Source organism: Vanellus vanellus (assembly GCF_965231255.1).
Source record: "Vanellus vanellus genome assembly, chromosome: 2".
Taxonomy (NCBI): Eukaryota; Metazoa; Chordata; class Aves; order Charadriiformes; family Charadriidae; genus Vanellus; species Vanellus vanellus.
In genome coordinates this window covers 145,500,655-145,516,987 of record NC_138906.1, presented here as the reverse complement: position 1 = coordinate 145,516,987, position 16,333 = coordinate 145,500,655, and positions in this window count along the sequence as shown.

Sequence of the window (16,333 nt, the reverse complement as noted above, 5' to 3'; positions counted from 1 at the left end):
TTGCCACCCTACCCCAAAGCCACGTCCCACACCCTGACCCAGCTTTGCTGTGGCTGTGTTGTAAGAGTGCCCCCGCAGTGCCCCAGAGGCCAGACCCAACACATTGTCTTCACCGTGCTCTTGAGGGTGTCACAACAGAGTCTGCCCTTTCAGCCTCCCCTTTGCATACTGTCCGCAAGAAAAATGTCCCCTCTACCCCATACAGGAGGCCCAGGTGGTGCTTGCTCCACAGAAGCAATACAAGAGCTATCCCAATGGAGTTATGTCTGCCAATCAGAAAATGCCGAAACTGGCTAGCAAGACTGCCCACCATCCTCTATTTTTGATCTTGATTCGCCAGAAGACAGCATGCAGAAGGACTCCAACAGCAGCTAGATTTGCACATGGACCAATCTTCTGGCTGTATTGTGGCCTCTGACTCCTTTTGCTCCATCCTGGCATCCCCTTCCCATTCCTGAGCAGCTAAAATGCTGATAAACTGTAGTGGTGTGTAGGTATATGGTACCATACAAAAAAAAAACCAAAAAGTGCTGTCTCATCTTAAAATCGGTCACTGGCTCGCCTGGTCTTTAGTACATGTTAGAAATCCAGTTCAGAACAGGCTTTGGACATTTGTCATGCCCTTGCTTTACAGGTCTCCTTTTCGAGCCTTCCTGTGATTGACCACTGCTGAACCCATCATGCTGGTGAGAGAGAGGCTTCTCCCATCTCCTCTTGGCCTGCTGCTGGCTGGAGAGGGGTGAGGACTAAATCCTTGAGTGTTGTCTTTGGCTGTAAGTCCTTTGGGCAGTGCTTCTACTGCAGCTGGCTGAAACTGAAAGTCCTACAGATGGCTGAGCCCCTCAGGCCCTGCCTTGGACCAGCCATAAGGCCAACCTCAGCAAAAAAACTGTCATGAGAACCCAGGAACTCAAGCAATGGAAACACCTTGGGTTAAAGGCAGAGGCAAAGAACTTCCCTACAAGCCCTAAGGCGTGTTTTTGGATGTGCTTTTATTTTGGGATGTTTCTATCAGTTGGGAATTCTTCTATTTGGAAACTGACCTGGAACACCCAAGAGGACTGTGGGAGAGCCCAGTGGGCCTGAAGACCTTGGGACCTTCTGGTGGCCAAAAGGTCCAGCTTGCCACCCACAGCTGCGGTGAGTGCCTTTCCCTTGCACAGGAAGAGCACCGGTATATTTTGTATGGTGCAGACATTTGGGCAAACCTTCAGGAGTGTGAGCATAAGTGCAGAGAGTGACAGGGAGAGGAGTACAGAGGCTGTTGGCTGAGACAGGACTAACAACTGCCTTTAAGGTCCAGACAGAAGTGTGTGTCACTGAGGTCCTGCTTCTGCTCCCTGTGCCAAGAGAGACTTGGGAAGAGCAGTGCTGAGGAGAAGGGCTTTGCCGGGAAGTTGGGGGCTTGGTGGTACCCAGAACGGGCAGTGTGGACGCTGCACACCCTCACTTGGGTATAGTCTAGCTCAGCCCTCTAGGCGTGATCCCTGCTCATAAATTTCTTCCTCAGCCCGCTCTAATAGTTGGCTACAAGGCAGCCGCTCCCCAGAGGAGCCACAGTTGAAGGCTTTGCCTCTGCTGGTGGCAGCGCTGGGAAGACCAGCCTTTTGGGGGCAGAGAGGTTCTGCCCAGTGCCTCTGCAGAGGACAGGAAGGCAGCCTGTGTCCCTTCCCTGTTTCTCCCATAGGATAAATCAACACTTTGCCTTTTCATTTGATCCACTGGTATTTCTGCAGGAATTTACACAGCCTTTAATGCGGGTTGTTTCCTCGAGTTAAACCCAAAAGGGCTATAACTGTGGCTACGCTTATACTAGAAATCAATAAGCTGCCATTGAGATCTATGGAAATACTGTGTTCTGTGTGCAAAGGGCACAGGCTCTGTCAAAACGAAATAGCCTGGAATTGGTTTGTGCCAGCGTGGGTTTGGTCCGACCTGAGGGTGCAGGTGGTCAGTCCCAGGACAGTGCGGGAGGGCGCAGGGCTCCCCCCCGGTGCTTGAGCAGGGCTGGAGTCCCAGGGAGGGAGGGAGGGAAGGGAGAGCGGAGAGGCTGTGCGGGGTGTTCTGGGAGTTGTTTTGGGTGGTTTTCATCCGGTCAGAACAGACGATGAAGTGGATACCGAGCAAAGTTAACAGCAGTAGATTGAAGTTTGTGGCTGCTCAGGTGCTGGAGAACCAGCCATCAGCTCCCATCGCACCGCATCCAGATCCACCCCACCGCTAAGCGAGGCAGACAGTAACGTACTGTGTAATTATAAGCTGCAAACAAGCAGCGCAAGGTGACAAACAGGGAAAAGCATAGCCTATCAGAAGCAACTCAGATTGCATCTCTAAATATGATTGAAATGTAGTTTAAAATTCCGAGATTTGCTGTAACTCTAAATACACTGGTAACGTGCTGTATTATATTATATATATTTTTTACCGTAATGTAATTTAATTCTAGGCTATTTTTCAATATTTCAAGACACTGTCAAAAGGGTGAGCTGAATAAAGGAAAAAAACAATATAGTGGAAAATTTCAAAGATATGTAACATCTAAAAAGAAAACGCTGCACACCAATATAAAAAAAAAAGACATTTGAAAATGAATTTGTGAGTTATCTCCTGAATGTATTAGAATAGATAATATCAGAGGAGTTTTACCTTTCAACTTTCCCTTCTACTTTCTCATTGTTTGAAAAGTTAGTGAGAGGGGAATAAAAGAGAGCAGAATCTCATAGCCCAAAGATTTAGTATGTCACATTCAATGACAGAGGAAAGATGGGGAGAAAAAAGGAAAGCATAAAAACCATTTAAGTCTCAAATTTGGAAATACCTAAATGTCTGTTTTGGGGGATTCCCTTTCCCTCCCAAACTTGAGCAGGAAATGAATTCTTTTCATAAATGTCACTCCTTCTTTGGGGAAAAAAAAAAGAAAATGATTCATGCAGAAAATTTCCACCAGTTCCAGTTGTAACATCTTTGCTATTTGAAGTGGTATGTAATCAAACTGCATTCTTACGCCCATTTATGGATATTTATGTCATACAGGATATGCAGCCTTGAACTTAGCCATTCACATACAAGAATATGAGCTGGTATCAGGTTAATTTATGTTACATCATCTTGTAGGGATACTTCACTAACAGACCACTTAAAAAAATTAAAAAAGGAGTATCTTGACAAATAAAACTAGAACCGGTTATGGAGATCCCACTGAAATTACAAATTGAAAAGGATTATATGGGTGGAAAGTAACACAGCGCAGGAGGAGAAGGTGATGAATCTCTACAGCAGATGAAAACGGAGCTATTTTGCAGGAAAGTCATTCCACAGCAATTTCTCTTTATAGGCATGTACTGTGCAAGCCAGGAAGTACACAGTGTGAAGCTTGCACTGCGATTTTTTTCCACTCATCATTCCCGAAACAGTGTTCAAATCTATGGCATTTTAGATTTCTAATCAGTATTCCTTGTGTGTCAGTTAAAAACAAACCAAAACAACCCCCAAACAGTTAGTGGATGTTTAACTATATGTTTAATTGCGGAGTTTCAGTTTGAAAACCCGAGCCCTGATGCTAAAGTCGGGCTAAAGTCTCGTTGAAGTTAATGAAATGTTTGTCTGATTAAAAAACCCAGGGCGAGCTCTGGAGGCCAGGTGCGAACTGGGAGCTTAGCTTATATCACACCTGGTTACTTACAGGTACGGCCAACAGTATATGCAATTCCTGTTTGGACAGGGGGTTGCCCGCTATAGCAAGCACACAAAGCACAGGACCAGGATGATCATTTGAGTTTAAAGGGTGTTTTCTCGCTCTCACAACTTTAATATTGCTGGTGCTGGATTTTCTGCACAGCATTTACACGCCCATACACACGCAGACCTATTGTACCAGAGAACTCGAAGTTTCACTGGTGACTCACAGGCATCTACATGAATTACAGCTTATTATAATAATTGGGACCTGCAGATCTACTCTAATTTTGAGGGCAGGTGTGGGAAGAAGATGAAAGTTTATTGTTTCAAATTACTTCAACTTTCAATGCATTTTGGTAGGAGCAGTGTGAAAAGATAAGACCGGGTTAATTCCGCCAAGATTTTTAATACCCTCCCTAATGCAATTAATACGTTAGAGGTATGAAAAATAAACAAACAAACAAACAAACAAATGTTTTCACAAGTTGGACAGGGTGAACGGGGAGAGAAACCTTTACCAGGTCAGTCGCTTGGCATTCCTGACTGAGAAATAAGCCGTAGCCTGCCAACCAAAGATACTCACTCTGTACACCAAATTCCAGCTAATTGTTAACATTCGGCATTATTAACACAGTCTGGGTCCATTTACTCAATCATAATTGGTACCGCTTGTTCCTTCTTTAAAGAATTTAACATTCATTTGGCAGTTACTGCCTAGATTTGGGTGCGCATGTAAAACATAGTGTGTTTTATACATCTCCAGGAAGATCTGCCTGTATTTCCAACTGCTACACAGGTCAGGCAAAGTTTTGCTCTATGTTCAGTTACTTCTCAAATAAACTAAAACCTCAGAATTCTCTTTAAATATGTAGGCAATCCAAAAACTGAGGCAATTTTCAGGTTTTGAGACAGCCTGAATTCTAGGAGATTGCATTGAGGAAAGCTTCTTTGCTTGAGAATCATTATCAGTTGGTGATGATGCAATAATTCTTGGATGACACAGTGAGATTTAGGCAACAAAGCTGCATGGACGGGTCTGCTCTATTCCTTCTCTGAAGTGCCGCCAAAGAAACTGAAAGAAGTCAAAATCCTGCATTTTTCACAGCATCTTTTTAGGAGCAAATACAATAAGAATGAAAAACTGACAAGTTACTCTTATTAAATACAGCGATCAGCTTTCATTGCAGCCTTTCATTGCAGTTTTCTTTTTGCCGACAGTGACCCATTGTCCTTCAAGCTGATGCTCACATATCCCTTAGTGACTTTGATATGAGAAAAAGCCAATCGCAGAAGGCGGAAAGGAAATTCTCTCCTTCTCATTTGTATGTGAAAACCCGCCCAAACACGGTGCTGGTCCAGCTTGAAGGCAGGGGTGCTGCTGGAGGCTCTGCCATGCTCCGTGGCTCTTTCCTGCTCACACGGGGAGCAACAAAGACAGAAAGGCTCCTAAAGCACAGCTCTATTTATCTGAAACCAGGAGTCTGGAGCTTGGGGGAACTAAATGAACTAGACAAATAAACTCAGTTCTGTCTCCCCATTTAGACTCCTTTTCACAGTGCTCGTCCCCACCAGTTTGCTTCTTCCAGGAACTTCTCAGTCTGTTTTCTACACTGCCTTTTACACATGCGAAAAAAGTTTACTGGATCAATCAAAACAGCTGCTACATACCTTCAACTACTTCCTTCCTATACATTAAAAAAAGGGTAACCCTATTTTAATGTGCTAACAAAAACCTGGGTTTTGAATGCATTTAAATTAAATTAAAGCAAGTTGTGCAATTACTAATTTCTAGAATTGTGTGATCTGATATTTGTGTAGATTTCACATCCCCCCTAAATATGCACCAGTAACTGTAAGTCAGGAATGTGCCTCCAGGTACCTCCTTTCTACATCTACTGACTTTTATCACAGGACCAAAACCATGATAATCTTTGTAATATTCATTTGCAAGCAAAATCTGTGTTTTTCACTTAATATGCTTGATATAACAAAACCACACCTCACACAAATACAGAGTACATACATCTGTACAGATACAGAGTACTTTTATACTTTGCTATATACTTCCTTAACACTGATGTAACAGAGCTAAAGAGGTTTCTCTCTACCTGGGTCCCAGTAACTGCCTCTTCCCCCAGCCCAGTATGACCTGTGAAATGCTTTCACATCCAGGTCTTTTTATTCTGGTGGCAGAGAAGCTTTATTTGCTTTAACATCACAAGAGTCATTCCTGAAAACCACGTGTTACTGTTTTTCTATTAAAAAGGCAAAACAATAAACAAAAACTAACCTGAAGTGACCATTTCAACCCACTTCCGTTCCTCTGTGTACAAAACTGTATGGGGCAGAGTCCCCTACCAGTGCTGGAGAAGAAACGATGCCAAGCAATATCTTTGAGATTACAAGGGGTAGATTGGGGTGCTCTCTCACATGAGTGCACTTTGCACTAACGCTGTACCAGCTGATCTGTCACGGTGATGACACAGGTTATCTCAGGACTAGGGGAAGGACCGACTGCTGTCACTACAGCCACGTGTGGAGCCAAAGCAGCAGCAGCAGCAACTTGCCTGATGGAAAACAAGTCCCTTGGCCAGAAGCCCATAAACTCGTAGTCAACAGCCCTGGCTCATTACTGCGGTTGGCCCTCAGAGGCCAACAGCATTTGCACACTCTCTGTGGGCTCTTTGGAGAGTTTCCACTTCCAGCACTGCCCAGGTGCCCCAAGTCAGGGAGCCCAAATGCCGAGCCCCTGCTTCACCACAGCTAGATGCTGTGGTCACCTGGATGCTGTTGATGTCCAGGACTCCCAGACAATGCACTTGGAAATTATCGCTTCTTGCCAGTCATTACTTTGTGTGTTCGGACAGAGGTCAGATAATTGGGTGGAGAAATAATATCAGAATTAACTTTTCTCTCTTCAGTAATGACCCAGCCCACAGGCGCCCACACCAGTGGTCCTTTCTCAGCACTGCCAGGGATGGTTTTGAGTTGCTTTTTGCTTGTAGTATAGTTATTTCAACCTTATCAAACAGTGTTTGCAGATCAAACACAAGCACGCCTGCCCACGAACGGGCAGCCGGTGGCACAGACCACGAGCACACCAGCAGCCGGCAGCCTTAGGGCTTCTCAGCAACCGAAAGTTGCACCACTAACCTAAACTGCACTTTGCAAGCGAGTGCAAAATCTTGGGTAAACACCGATGTCAGTTACGAGTGGCTGCTTGCAGTGGCGTAAGCTGATACCACCAAAAGGATATGACTCACTTAGATTTTGGGTTCAGAGACGTTAGTATGATTTTGCACCACTTTCTACAAGGCAATGTAACTTTGAGCGTTACACCGCATTGGTGCAGGATCTTGTGTGGAGAAGGTGTAATAGTCTGGGGTTTTGAATTTGGGAATAAGTGGAGCTAGCTTACCTGTGCGCATTCAAGATCTATAGCTTGTTTTATTACATTGTCAGGCTTTATGCACTCCATAAAATACATTACAGGAACTTCTCAATAAAATCTGAAATCATATTGAATGTAATTGGCTTTGTGCCTTAATATATATTTCATTATCAGATTTCCTAGGCTGCCTGTGCCTTTACTCAAAACTAGTTCCATATATAGCAACAACCTACATTGAGGAACTTAGTTTTTCCACCATATCTCAGCATGAAGCCAAGAAAAATGGCAGTTTTATAACTGGCTTTACCTTGAGAGGTGTGGAGCTTCTTCGAACTCAAAATTCAGAGGAAAATATGGCAGCAGAATGACTCCTTGGAAACTCATTCAGGCTGAAGACCAATACAGGCAAGTCACTAACTCATGAGCTGTAACACTGATCCTTTCTGAGCCCATCTGTACTTGTGTAGCTCTGGTTGGGTGCCCAAGTGTAAGTCCAAGCATGTAGCACCCTTGAGCATAGGGAAATCTCAAGGGACAGGCTCTTTCTTCTCTGTTGGTTTTCTTTCTTTTTTTTTTTCTCCTACGACACAGTTGTAGGAAACAGGGATGTTTGCAGGCTGTCACCATTCAAACCCAAAGGAATCAACACGGAGGAGAAAAATTTGCAAAAACACTCACCTTCAAGAGCTTTGCCAGTTGCTAGTGAAACCATGCTACGTTGCACCGGAACAAAACACCACAAAGCTGCACAAATCCGTTACAGTCAATATCAAGTGTTCGGCAGGCTTTACTGGAAGATGGGCATGGAGAGGAGGCCCTTGATGTAAACAGCTTGAACCACAGGGACTCCCTGTGTTTGAAGGTAAACAGATAGCTGCTTGAACGAGGAAAACAAAACCGTCTTAAAATCTAGTCGGGCTTTTGCTGTTGTTGTGTTAAACGCTTGTTTGGTTTCGGGTCTTGTTGGGCTTTGGTAGCCAGGTCTAGGAAGTGAGGAGAGGTTGGAAATGAAAGACTTTTAACAATACCATGAAAAACAATGTGTAGGATTCACAGGAGGGCTTGTCTTTGTGCCAGGCACGGTCCTTTCATTTCACGTATTACAAAGGAAAGACAGTAGTGGGTTATCCCTCTGCAGCCAGCCAGGCAGAGAACATAACTTTTTGTGAAACGGTGCCAAGATGATATAGTTACTTTGAGGGAATGATTTTCAGTTCTTGTGAAAGCCCTTGTTTTGCAGAAATTAGAGCGTTGCAAAACGTTGCTTTGCTTCACAGAAGTTTTGATCGTCTTTTACCCCAGACACAAAGTGCCCAGTACGCGCATGCTTGAATTCTTGCAGTCATATGAGCTTGCATTATATTACTCCCATTTTAATGACTTTACCTTGGCTCTCAGGAAAGTCGTGTATTGATTTTGAAGTTCTCTTTATTAACTGCCATTAAGAGACTTTCGGAGGACTTGCTACATCATAGCTCTCTGATCTTTTTTCTATTTATTAACCACACCATTATTTACAATGCAGATTGGCTGGTTATTTAAGTTGACCTGAATTTATGGATCCTCACAACATTAAGGGGAGATTTGTTAAGATGTATCTTCAGACAAATTCAGTAGTGAGAAAACGTACACCTTCCTTTTATCTCACAGAACCACACCTTCCTCCTCCTGGGAAATGTCTCATTTCATCTGTGCAGTATCTTTTGCTTCAATCATGTACAACAATGTGCAATCATTTTTTCTAAAGATTAAAGTGTAAAAAACCCCTTTGATGCACATTTATTCCTGTTATTTACATTAATGCATTAGATAGCAACCTGTAGTATTAGATAGCAGCCTTGCATAAGACCTTTTGTGGGGAAGGGAGGCAAGTCTGGACATTTCAGAACCTCCTTTATAAAGAAAGGTGAGGCATCAATGCCCTTTGGATCTTGTAAGCCTTCTCCGGATGCGATATCGAGATATTGAATTTGTACTGACATACTGAAGGCAAATAGCACAGCACTTGGATGACCGACAAAGCCCTGCCTGCGCTCTCCAGGCGGCCGTTTTCTTTTCACCTGTTATTCTCGGGCTGCTGCTGAGGTTCCACAAAGGCGCCGACCTCAAAAGGCTGGAGGAGCAGTGAAACAGTTGGGCTTTGCTTTCTTTCTTTCTTCAATTAAGAATCACTGCATGTAATAGAAATAAATCATCAACATCTGCAGTTGCACGAACCTCATTTTCTCCTAGAAAACAAATTAAAGGGCAGCTTTTTCGTGCCTGAAAATTGTGCAAGCACAGCGAACGCCAGCGTTATCCCACTGGTAAGCTACCCGCTCCAAAGAAGTTTGTAGAGAAGATTCATTGCAAAGAAAACTTGCTCAGGGGAAATCGTGGGAAGCCCATCAATTTCGAACTTTAAAGTAAACCTTGACAGAAGGCTCAGCATTGACTGCATGAAACAATCCTCAGCAAAAGGAAAAAGAAAGATGAAAAGTCCTGCAACGAGCAGTGTTACACACTGCAGTTTCCAACCACAGCCTCACACAACAATTCTTTTGGCATCGGGGACTGTTGCTCCAAATTTCCCTCGAACCCAAATTCTAATACAAGTGCACCGAGATCAGCCAATTTTCACCTGCTTGGGTGATGAAGGATAACGAACCCGTAAGTTATACATTTCTTCCATCCAGCTGGCTCAGGGTTGCTTAAAGCTGCTTTAAACTTCCAAGCCTGCCAGCAGCTTGGCCCAAGCCTCGGTCCTGTACCAACATCTGAGGCATTTGCAGTGTTTCCTGGATTAAAAATTCTTTACTTTTATATAGTTCTACTGAATATAGACATTTTGCTCTTCAGTTTCTCCCTTACTTTTTCCAGCTACTTGAGTAGTCGAGTGCTTTGGGTATCTTGGCGCTACATTACCTTACGTGGGCACATTAAGAATCTCATCTTCCCGTTCGCACTTCTTGTATTTTACCTTATACATCCCATTTCCCTAAAGTTGTTTAGTTTTCTTCCCCCTTAAATACAAGATAAGAATATGTTTTTCATTCCTCAAATGGCAGCATCTCAGACTTGTTGCATGTAATTGCAGGTTCTACCTTTTTAACCACTATTTTTTGATTATGTTAGTGCCTGCAAGAATAAGTCCTCTCGGCCCTGCTTTCTTTTTCAGCTGTGTGAATTGTGAATATGTGTATTACCAGTGACAGAAATGGAAACTCACTTTTTAAAAAAAAGTATTCAGAAAAAAAAATATTTGAAGGCAACGAGTCATTTTAAAGACAGTTTTAGTTTCACCTTAAAGTACAAAGAAGAACAGTTTTATGCAACTAAGTTCTGTTGTCATTTTCTTTAGCAAAGAGATGCAGTTAATACCACGTATCAAATCTAGAGCTAGGGTGGCAGGTGAAAAAGCGAGTAATTGATGTATTTGGGAGGTTGAAGACTGAGTTATCAGTAAACTATCTTCTTAAGCCACCGGCAGTACTTCAAGTTTTATCTTTAATTTATACCCTGAGAAGTCTTCAGTGTCATTAATTGTATCAACTGAGAAAATGGAGGGGAAAGTAGATGAATTTGTAATAAAATCGAACATAGAAGGAAATCCTCTGACATTTCACTAACTTGTAAGTGCTTTATGAGGGATGACTCCTGATTATTTATACTAAAGGCTCAGTAAGCACCAGGAACAGAAGCAGAATATGTGAGATTTGTGTAGATTTCTGTTTAGGATAATGAAGAAGGGTGGGACCTATTTCTGTTTGCTGAATTTTCTCTGAATTGACTCCAGTAGGGCTGGCTTATTGCCTGCAGCTATAAGAAAGTTACTTTGGATTAATAATAAATTAGACAATTTATTAAACTTCCTCTGCAGTTTTATTTTCCTAACTCTTATGGTTGAAAAAACCAAAACCCAACACTTCAAATTTGGAATATATTCCTTGTTTCAAGTCTCATGGTATTACTAGACCTGATGTTTTTAATACTAACCATTTCTATTTTTTCCCCTCGATGGTATTTTCTAGAAGTCTCCATGCGGACCTTTGAAGGGAAACATCTACAATTTCACACACAAAAGGTCTAATTTTTTAACCAACAGAAAACACTCCACAACTCCAAGCTTTCAACTGTTTTGAGGTCAAAACCCCCACCAAATTCTGATGTCTTTTCCATTCCAAACTGTGGATCAGTCACAGTGAAGACGGACCACAACAGTATTCAGATTTCAGCCAAGCTGAAGTATTATTCAGCTGCAACGTTAATTCACCTACAGAGCACGAATTAGAAAATGCTCAAATCTCAGCTGTTTTCAGGTTATGACCGAAGATAAAAGATACTTCATGAGAACGAGCAGTGCCCCACACCTCTGCCCGCATCCAGGCTAGGAAATAGGCCTTTTTTGGATTTTAGTTTTTGACAAATGAAATCTGCCCAGAAGGCATACCTTTAGGGTGTGCCAAGACCACCCAGCGAGATGGTTACTGAGGCAAAATTAGAACTTGGGAGTTCCTGGTTTATTGTCTTAAGTTAAAACCACTAGACTGAGCTTATTCTAAGGGGGGAAAAATGTGGCCAGAAAGTAAACGTTTACAGCATGCTAGTAAATTTAGAGCTTGTTAGAATGTTGGAGATTAATGGCAACAGGAGGATTTTTGTAAAAATTAGGATAACTTTGGGAAAAAGAAAGAGTCTAATGTAACTGCTTGCTCTGCTACAGTGCAGAACGCCTGACGCCATCTGCCTACATTTGCAAATGTTTTTAAAAAAATTCCTACTGCCTTGACCAATGCTTATCTGAAGCTACAATCTCTGTTTCTTCATATTTTAAGCCAGTGTAAATCAAAGGAACTCTGGGAGCTCTTCCTACAGTTATTTTAAACTGGGCTGAGGGCTTTTTTTTCCATAGAGGAATCTAAAAGTGATAAGTTAAAAAAACAGGTATTCATTTCACTTTGCTAGTTTACAATAAAGTAACAGAGCTCTTTCAAAGCTTTAGCTGGTCAGCAAAATGTTTCTGCAAATACTGCAAAACTCTTATACTTCTGTTTTAAAGGCACATCCACTACTGTGTGAATAAACACTGCGCACTGAACAACGTTGCGACACTTGCAACTTCTCTGAGGTTTGCCAGATCCTGATGTCTCATATAATCTTACACCTCAAACCAATTTAGAAGTATTGTAGCAGCAACTCTGAGACTAACTGCTGCAGAAACACAGAGCAGTAATGTTTTCCCCATCCATCACTTCACAGATGAGGGAGGGAAGGCTAAAATTTTCGTTGACACCTAATAGAGCACACACTGCAAATGTTTACTCAGTTCTTCTGCTTTGAAGATATTGTCAAGCGCTCCGCTGACAGCCATTACTGTTCCTGCTTGTTTAGACACAGCTCTGAAATGCAAAGATATGGAACATGAAAACTATTAGACTTCAGTGATTTCACAGTGTGATGACAATGTTAAATATTACAAACCCGTTTCAAATCCAAGTCTACAAGACATACGAGTACTGCAGTTTGAACTATAATTCCAGCTATTTGGGTGGAAAAAAGAGCCTTCCTGAGCTCTTCCTGAACTTCTAGCATTTGGAGCGCAAAAAAAAAAAAGAATTCACCTACAGACGGTCAGCAATCATGAAAACTCCTCTCATTCCAGCTCTATGGGAGCATGGATGCAAAGGAGAATAGAATAGAATAGTTCAGTTGGATGGGACCTACAACAATCTAGTCCAACTGCCTGACCAATTCAGGGCTGACTAGAAGTTAAAGCATGTTGTTAAGGGCATTGTCCAAATGCCTCTTAAACACTGGCAGGCTTGGGGCATCAACCACCTCTAAAGGAAGCCTGTTTCAGTGACTGACCACCCTCTCGGTAAAGAAATGCTTCCTAATGTCCAGTCTAAACCTCCCCCGGCGCAGCTTTGAACCATTCCCACGTGTCCTAACCTCAAATCCCAGGGAGAAGAGATCAGCACCTCCCTCTCCACTTCCCCTTCTCAGGAAGCTGTAGAGAGCAATAACATCACCCTCAGCCTCCTTTTCTCCAAACTAGACAAGCCCAAAGTCGTCAGCCACTTCTCATGCGACATTCCTTCCAGTCCTTTCTCCAGCTTTGTTGCCCTACTCTGGAGGCATTCAGGGACCTTCACATCCTTCAATTGTGGGGCCCAGAACTGCACACAGTACTCGAGGTGAGGCCACACCAATGCTGAATACAGCGGGATGATCACCTCTTTTGACCGGCTGGTTATGCTGTGGGACCTCTGGCTTCCAGGGGATGAGCAGAAAGATTCTCGATGGCAATCCTACGTTACCTCTGTAGAAAGAGGGCTTGGGTCAACCAGACACCTGCACTCTGGTCAGTTATCTCCAGTTCTCTCTAGATGAGACCCGGAGTGATCACCCTTTCCACAGGACCACGGGGCAAGCACCCGGGCTGAGGTGAGTGGCTGAGTTACCAACGGCTGTTTTATTATTTGTTTGCAACATGAAGATGTGGTGTCAAGAACAGCTGTGTCATGCACTTCTAGCAAAACATTCCCAACAAATGCTTCTGACCTCACCCCATAAATTCAAGGTTACATAGTTCCGGGAACATAGCACACCCACTGTGTAATCAAACACGTAGGGGATGGAGAATCCCCTGACCCCAGAGCCTCCTGCGGATCAGCTTCTGATGATATGAGCATTGTTGGGAGTTTGATCAACAGAAAGGATATACACATTTTCTCCAACTTCTCCTTTGAATTCAAGTGAACACCCAACATGAAACGATTGAAATGAGATTTTTCTCAACCTGGAGTAAAAGTCTACACTTCCTTCTGTCACGTGTGCTTCCTTCCAACAACTTGCTAAAATAACCCTCTCTTTGTAATTCCATTTTTATAACATTGATAGGCTGCTGTTTAATACATATGGTACTCATACAGTTTACTGAGTTATTTATTATGTTACCATACCTATGGAAAAACTACTTTTTATGAGAGGAACGAAAAGAGGCTTCAACATGTCAAAAACTAAGTTCAGCTATTAACAAGCTAAAGTTATTCGTACATTAAAAAAAAAAAAAACACTTTCATCATTTCATGAAGACCTAACAAGACAACATTTTAAAGTAATTTCTTCTACTGCTCATACTCACCCTTCCACTAGGCTTGCCATATAGCCAAAAAGGACCCCTGCTTGGAGGGGTGGCTATATTAAAGCTAGGTTGAGTTTCCAGCAGAGCTGTATCCTGTTTACCATTGCAAAAAAGGCATATAGGAATTCACAACAACTAGTGTGTATTTGCTTCTCAGCGTCTCATGCCAAAGGTTCAGGCTACACTATAAAGGCTTAAAATAACTACTACACAGAACTCAGCATTGGGAATCGCTGCCGAAGAGAAGCATGCATTTTCTAGTAGGTATTTATAGCTTTCTCTGCTTCTACAATGAGCAATTTGGAGGGGTAAAGCAGTCAACATTTTATTTCCATTCAGAAACTATGCAGTGATTTATGCCTGTTAAACTCTCCATGGTTAAACATCTCATGACTCACTTTCTAGTAATTCCTTTTATTAAATTCAAATTACTGATGAGCTAAAGCTTGGTAGTAGTCACAGAAAGAACAGCACAGCAGCTTTATTAAAAAATGTGGGTATTTTGTTATCTGCTTTTGAACATTCATTAGCCTCTGCATTGTGTATCATATTAAAAGCTGTGATACCTTTCTGTCCTAGTGATAGAAATATAAAGCAAAATCAAACATGATGACTTGAAATGTAAAGAAATGGGGAAGCTGCTTTGAAATACAGGCAATAAGATATGAATTCTCTGCAGCTGTATCACTGACATATATCCCTAGGAAAGGCAAAAGGTATAGACAATTTAGATAAGTAACATATTGAATAATCACATTCACAAAGGTGAAATCAAGATATTCCAGAGATTATAACACGAGTCACGAGGAACCTCAGTGAAATCACAGTTTCAAAGACTTTCCCAAAGATTCCATAGTCCATTCATAGGACTCCAGATTTATCATGATGCATGCAGCACTATTAACTCAATTTCTACTAAGACTAAAGAATATAGTTGCCACTCTGTAAATCCACAAGTTTTTTTTGCAACTTCTGCATATAAAGCAAAAATGAAAGAATCTTCAGGATAAGAAAGCTCTTCTATACTATGCATAGAAAGGGAAACGTGTGTAGGTATAAATCAATAAGTTTTAAGATTAATATAAATGGTGTAACGCTGCTTATTTTCCTTCCAGAAATCACTAACTTGGTTAACTGAGAGAAAACACACACAAAAATATTTTCTCATTGGTTTCTTTTGAATTTGCAGCCCAGAGCGTTGCATACGATCAGTCAAAAATGTCACTTTTGCACAAAATGTTACACTTCAGCTTCAAAATTATCTCAGTGGTATAAAAAGAAAGTAGCAACTCATTTATGGGCCTCACAGTTTGGCTGAGGTAGGAACTTCGGTATCCTTAACTCAGTTTCTGGATTGAATGGCTGCATGGCTTTTGGAAAACCATTTGACCTGTTCTCTTTTCCCATGAGAAAAGACTTCCCACAATAATGCTGCCCTGCTGCACGGCCACTGATGTGAAAGAGACTTAGCATGTGTGTGACAGTCCAAAGCTATGAAATTATATATGTAGATGGCATACATCATGATATATATGTGTGCAACCATTTTGTATACATGATTGTCCCATCCCCACTGGATGCAAAGTACTGTTAGTTTAAAATGGATACACCTAATTAATGTCCAAATGCTATTTTGAAAGTGCAGTATCTGGAGGAATAATATTTCTTTTTCTTTGTCGTAACAAATAGTAAATGCAAATAGTAATGCAAATGCAAACAATGCAAGTAATGTAAATGCAAACAGTAATTATGAAAAGACACATTTTACAGATGAATCCTCAGACAGCTAAAAGGTGTTAACTTCTTGTTCCTCTCCTCCAATTGGACCTCACCTCTGCTATGAACTTACATTTTACGTGCATCTTGCATTTTAATTACAGTGTTGTTAGATCAGGCTACACCAGAGAGTGTTCCTCAATCCACCCAGTAAAGCAGAGTAAAACACCAGTACTTGAAGCCACAGCCCCCGCCTCAGTGGTACTTTGCTCTAATTTTTGTGGTTCCTCCTCAGGAGCTTCTCTCTTTGGATTCCATAAACCTGATTTTCACTTAGTTATATAGACAATTGCGACTGGTGATGCAATTTCATTGAAATGATCACAAAGCTCTGTTTGCCAGTAACACAGGTCAAAGATAAT